The sequence below is a fragment of the Teleopsis dalmanni genome, chromosome X, assembly GCF_002237135.1.
Source record: "Teleopsis dalmanni isolate 2A chromosome X, ASM223713v2, whole genome shotgun sequence".
NCBI lineage: Eukaryota > Metazoa > Arthropoda > Insecta > Diptera > Diopsidae > Teleopsis > Teleopsis dalmanni.
Window position 1 is genome coordinate 98,409,685 of NC_051848.1, and position 6,806 is coordinate 98,416,490.

General features: G+C 29.9%; 1 protein-coding gene across 1 annotated transcript in view; it reads left to right on the forward strand.

The window, feature by feature from the left end:
- LOC119688786 overlaps positions 1–6,806 on the forward strand; it is a 42,098-nt gene that overhangs the window by 1,673 nt on the left and 33,619 nt on the right. The gene's annotated exons all lie outside the window — the stretch shown is intronic.

Genomic DNA, 6,806 nt, shown 5'->3' on the forward strand with positions numbered 1-6,806 from the left:
GACATCTCTCCTGAATTAATTTTTTTTAATTATCGACCCCATTTAGTCTCTCGTCTAAAAATATCTGCTCTTACTTTCTCATGATCTAACAAGTATGTAAGAGATAAGATGACTAACCATAATGGATTGTGTGATAAAAGTCGAACAAGTGTCAGAAAATCATTCTAAAATATCTTCATAATTCATAACATAAGGAACTAACAGAAGAAATTGAAAAATAGTACTCAAACGTCAATGGAGGCCCTTGCATTAAACCCTCAAACGACCAGACCTCTCGCAGACTCGACAACTCTCACGTTACATTACTTATTTACAAAAGTTCTCTTGTCCTTGTGAAGTACACACTACATGGTTCGTAAAAAGAAATTTGGCATAACAAAAGGAATGATTTTTATTTTTGGTCTATGCTGGTCATACGAATCAGAGAAATAATAATAACTGTGGTTCCTACTACTTAATTGATCTTACACTCGAATTTGTGAAAATCAAGAACAGGCGAAGAAATTTGCAATCAATAGGTCACACACTTCGTAAATAAAGTAGAATGGATGTCTCTTAAATTGAACTCATAATGATTTATTAGATTTTATAGAGGCCAACAACATATTAATTTGATGATAATTTATTTACGCAGAATATCAGCAGTTTGGATCATAGTTAGGCCCAATCCTCTATGTTAAATATTATGCATTTGTTAGATCAGTGTTAAATATTTTTTCCGCGGGGTTTTTCTTAAAAAGAGTGGTGTTATAGCTAAATAGTATTTTACTTTTACCAGGACCGGCGACTAGTGTAGTTAATTCCTGAAAATAGAATTCTCGTAAGTAGTTAACTTTTTGTCTAAAAAGAATTATACAGCATTCTTAGATGGGATACAGTAGTTCAATAATGGACGCAGTATAACGAATACTGGGCTTACATTGGAGCGTACCAAATAAAACACAAATACATTCTAGTATACTTTCGTTTCTTCGTTTCTTTCACGATCTACAAACACTTCTACTAAAGGCACTCAATCCAATCCGTCAAATTACGGAAGTGTTGTGACAGACAAAAGCAGATTGAAAATACACCTTATTAAACTAAGATGGGTTTTTGCTCTTCTATACCATATTTTTGACTAAACTTAGCTCGATATTCAAAAGATTTGTATTATCTGCCAGTCTTTCCCTGCTTTTGCAGTTGTTTTTTGTCTAATAAGACTTTCAGAGAAAGGTCAGTAATCATCTAAGTTTTTAAATATTTTCACAGAAAACTTTCTCTATATAACATAATAACTACTTTCTCGCCATAATTCATATTTTTGAGAAGTTATTATATGGCGCATAGGGTATATAAAATGTTTCAAACTCGATAGAAAAATAGATTATTTCTGAAACATAATAATAAAAATAAACAAAAACTTTTCGGATATTAAAGTAAAACTGCAACCCAACATCCTTAAATAATTTCACTGCAACGCTGCATAGTTTGCCACTTCCTGTTTCATCCTTCCCAACCCTTTCCTTTCCAGTAAAGTTTTAAGCGCATTCTGACTTTTAATGTTTATTGAATTTTATTTCATTATTGTTTAAAATTTGTTTTAAAAAAATATGTTCACGAAAAGTATAAAATTTTTTATTCAGTTTTTTATGGTTTTCAACAAAAATTAACAAAGCTAACTTTGCTAATTTTATTTTGCATAAATTCTGCAAAAAATAAAACGCTTTCGACTCCATAAATTTTTCCACAATTATTTATTTATTTCATTTTATTTGAATTAAATAAATTAAATGATTAAAGAATTAATGGATTAAACAAAATTGAAAGGCTTAACTCAAAATAGAAACAACTAAATAAACATTATAGATTCTCTGGGTACCGGGACATACTGGCATACGCGGAAACGAATATGGAGACAAAGTAGTCAGGTAGCAAACAGCCACACCGATAATGGGTTTGAAATCTTTCTGTGAATTAAGACATAGTACCCTCCTTTCTGCGAAGAGAAGGAAGAGTCAACCACACATCTGGTATTAGAATGCAAAGAGGCAATAAAACTTTGTAAAATAAGTTCTATACTACTTTGTATTGACGCAACAGGGCTTAGAAACCTACAATAAACACATAAGGTGGCACAATAAATCCTATAGTCGCAGTGCCACATTCCTAAAAAATAATAATAACTCTAATACAATTCACAGAGATAAATCCTAAATGATGAACACAAATGTCAGTCAGTCACAAGAAGACTCAGCTTATTTAAGCCTTTTATGTGGGTTCAATTTGAAGCCAGACACTAACTGATTCAAAGGGGCTCAATTTCCGATCAATTTCCGACGAGTTGGTCATTTAATGGAATACGTATTAACTATAAAAGTAGCCTTGCATTATTAAAATGTCAATATCATTCCATGACTAGTAAGGCAGGTTATTTAATCTACCATATCTCCATACGATATCCACTATGTTTACTTATATTAATGCTCAACTGTAGCTATGGAAGAATATATAGTAACAACCAAATTATACCATAATTAATAACACTAATGTTAAATTAGTATTAATTACTCTATTATTACGTTATTCTAGAGTCATATTATATGTACAATATAATGGATGTTTTTTTAGCTGCATGAGAACTGTTGATATCGATAACTATGGTTTGAAAGCTAAGAATGTCAAACGGCGTTGACATTTCTATTCAGTAAGATTTGGCAATCCATCATGAATTTTTTAATGGTAGAACAACACTTCCCAATAGTGGAAATTTACTTTTAAAAAAATAAATCTGTTCGCGAAGTTCATATCGTCAATAAGCAAAATTGCCATATATGCAGCAAAATTGAGATAATGCTCAAGCCGTTAACGAATCACCATTACATCCATTTAAATTGAAATTTTGGTGCGGTCTTTACTTCTTTCGAGGAAGAATCTAGCGTTACGGCGAATAGCGAGCGCTATCAAACCATGATGACTGAATTTTTGTCACCATTTTCCAAAACTTAATTAATTAATTAATTAAGCATTGACGACATAAGGTTCCAACAAGACGGCGCAACTTGCTATACAGCGTGATTAACAATCGATTTATTGCAAAATAAATTTGATTACTTTATTTCGAAAAGTTGGGCCTCTCGTTCGTGCGATTTAACGCCTCTTGATTACTTTTTATGGAGCTATATAAAATCATTGAGGCCCTATGCTTCACAGAGGGATAAGGATGACAGAAGAAGAAGATTAACATCTTCTCATTGGCTTATACCGACAAACGACAAACCAGCAACACTTGAAGCATTGGAAACTAATGTTCATGCCACCATTGACGCTATACATCCACATTTATTGCAAAAAAAAAACAAAAATTGGACTGATTAGCCACGGCGGGCATATTCTTAGCCGAAAATCATATTCAAAAAAAAAAATGCCATGAAATTAACTAACAGATTATTATTATTATGTTGAGGCTAGTTGAGTCAGTGAACTTGAGCACTTTTACTCTCTATTATCTGCAAGGTTTCTTCATAACCCCACTCTACGCCTTGACTGCATTATTGTTTATCACTTCAGATTATAATAAATAAATTTTATTCCAATAATATTTTTGTCTTGTTTTATCATTTTAAGTTCTCATGCATAAATAAAAAAACATCCAATACACATACCTCTGGCACTTGTTTATAATTATACTAAAAACATGTTACATGAATGTTATGTTCATGTTACAGTAACTAATTGCTATGTACACATTTATGGCTGATGTAAAATAATGTTGAACTCAAATTAGATTAATGTTAGTGTAATGTTAAAATTATTCTACGCTACCAGCATTAACAATCGCCACATAATAGCGTTTGCCAAAGAATAATAACTTCTTACTGGTCTTGATTATTGTTAAGTGGAGATTCTGTAAAGCTTCACCGTCTCTCTCTCTCTTCCTCTTTTGGTATTATTTCAATTTATTCCACAGCAAACTTCATTTAGAAATCACTTACTTTTACATACATATGTATGTACTTGTTTATAAACATCTTTAAGTAATGTTAAATCAATGTTGCGGTTGTGTTGTGCACACTTATGCTCACATATGCATTAACATTACGTTTGAAATAATTTAAATCGAATGTTAAAAGAATTTTAAGTCATGTTAATATATGTCTTTGATTACAGTGCACTAACTTCACATTAGTTTAAATAATGTTAAGGTATTTTCCAAATCTCTTCTGTTAAATTATTCGCTTAACAGTATATTATTTTAAGCATTTATTTTCATTAATTTATTTTGCAAAATATGAAACTAAGTGCAATAAATCTCTTGCATGCAGTCAATAATAATAACAATAAGTCAATCAATCAATAAATAAAAAATTAAAGCAAAATCATACTGAACCGAAGAAATATTGGCGGAATTATTTACATCTATAAAACTCTTCTTCTTATTTAAACTTAAAACTCTGTCGATATACCATGTCCTATGGTAACTAATGTCGCATTAATACTCATTATATATATTTTCAATATATAGCAATAACGCTGTTTATTTATAGCGTTAATTAAAATCTTATATTTAAAAAATATTATCAATGAAAATTGTTTACTTCAAATTGAAGCCTCAGCCGAAGCCCCAGTCGAAGCCCCAGCAATTTGTTTATTCATTGCCGTTATCGCTTCAGAGTAGCGGGAGTTTTGCTATTTTTTATTTGTTTTTTGTTTTTTGTTTTAGTTTTGTTAAAATAAAATCAAAATTCGTCAATAAAAAAATTTAATAAATTCAATAATAATAAATAATCAGAATTTATTATTAAAAACAGCTACTATAAACATAATTGGTCTCCATAACTTGCTAATAGAGTCCAAGGAATAGCTAAATGGTAGCTGCCCTTCCTTAAAATATGTCCAAAAGAATATTTCCTAACGCAAGGACAACCCATTGGATAACGCCCAACAAACATTCCTACCTAAACATCATGAACATCCGATTTTAGAGAGTCCAATATATAAATAACCCAACGAACATCCCCACCTAAACATCATGAACGTTCGATTTTAGACAGGAAATAAATAGTGTGTTGGCTCTCCACGGAGCTGAAAACGGCCCGATTTTAATGTGGAGGCCTTTCTTTCTTTTTAGTAAAATCAAATCCATAAATGTAAGAATAATAAATATTAAGTAGAACTTTATTAATTATTTCATTTGTTTTTATGTAAGCAAATTGTATAAAAAATTATATATTTACAACAGCATTTTTCAACAATTGTTCCGCACCCATCTATCTCGTTCTCTAACTATATGGACATATTAATTAATAGCAAATGCAAGATATGTTATAATGGTGCATATCATTAATATACAAGCATACGAAGTAATTATATAAAAAAAAATAGGCAATTTGTGTACTGCCTAGCGCTTTTGCAGTCCTAACAAATTATATATAATTATATAAACTAATTTAAAAAAAAAATTCGAATATTTGCTAAGACGACTGATAATGAGAACTTGTCAATACTCTAAATAGCGTTGTATGGTCAGCCAAATTCCAATAAATTAACAAAAATTTTTGTTGTTGTAAACTTAGTACCAGTAAACGTGCATCAATGTATCAATGGACCGCAGAATCAGTGGAAGTAAGAAGTTTAATACTTTAAACTTTGGACGTAATAAAACCCTATCAGAGAAATTAAAGTGATAACTGAAAAGCCCGTAAAGCGAAATGCGAAGCTACTAAATTAAAATCGATATGCCAAGTAAACGTATATAACATATAGAATGATGTCATTAATACTTAAACAAAAATAATAAAGTAATTAATTTTTTTATAACTTAGCTATCTAAGTTATAAAATCTGTAATTTCATAAAAGGTATCTGGAACATTCCCAAGAGAAAATATTGAATTCTTAAACACCGAATACGAATTATATCTATCCATATTTAACCATTTTTAATTCCTTCAATTCTTAACATGTGAGTGAAAGATGGAAACGGATATTGGAACTGCAATCTTTTGCCCGCTATTATATGTATTATATATAAGGCGAGCAGATGACCTGAAGTTTCACTCTGCATTGGAAGTTGATTATGAACTGAATTTCTATTAATATATAATAATAGTAATAAATTTTACTATTGATATCAATTTGACCACTTTTTCTATAATATAACTTTTGGTTCGAAAAGTATTCAGATGTGCGGAAAGCATAAATAATGTAGTATCTTACTAGTATACCCAAGAGGTCAAATAGTGTTTGCGTGAAAAGTAAAGAGATTATTCCTATTATAGTATATATATAATGTGAAAAAGGAATGAATCATTTTTAATTATTTTATTATTATTTAGTAAATTATAAATATTTAATATATTAAAAAATCGAATTATGACTAATAGGCTTTATACAACACTTAATAACAAATGTTTTTTGATATAAATCTGGTTCTATTGTGAATGTTAAAGGTTCAAAGTATACTAACAGGCAGATCTGGGTACAAATACAAAACCAGATTCAAAAAAAAATTACCAGATATATACATGTTATAATAAGTTCCTTTGCACTATTCGAGCAAACGACTATTCTGGCAAAATTAATTTTCTAAAAATTGTATTGGAGATGTTAACACTATTCTGGATATTATTAATAATCTGAGTTAGAAATTTTCAAATCTATAAAACAGGTAAGTTATATGTGATCTGCTGAACTACTCCATTACATTGGTTAGTATAAAAGAATATGGGGCTAGGTAGACATTTTTATGATTACTATGAACTACAAGCCTATTGCTATAGTAGTTCATACATGTAACTGGAGACTATGCTAATTCTATATATATATA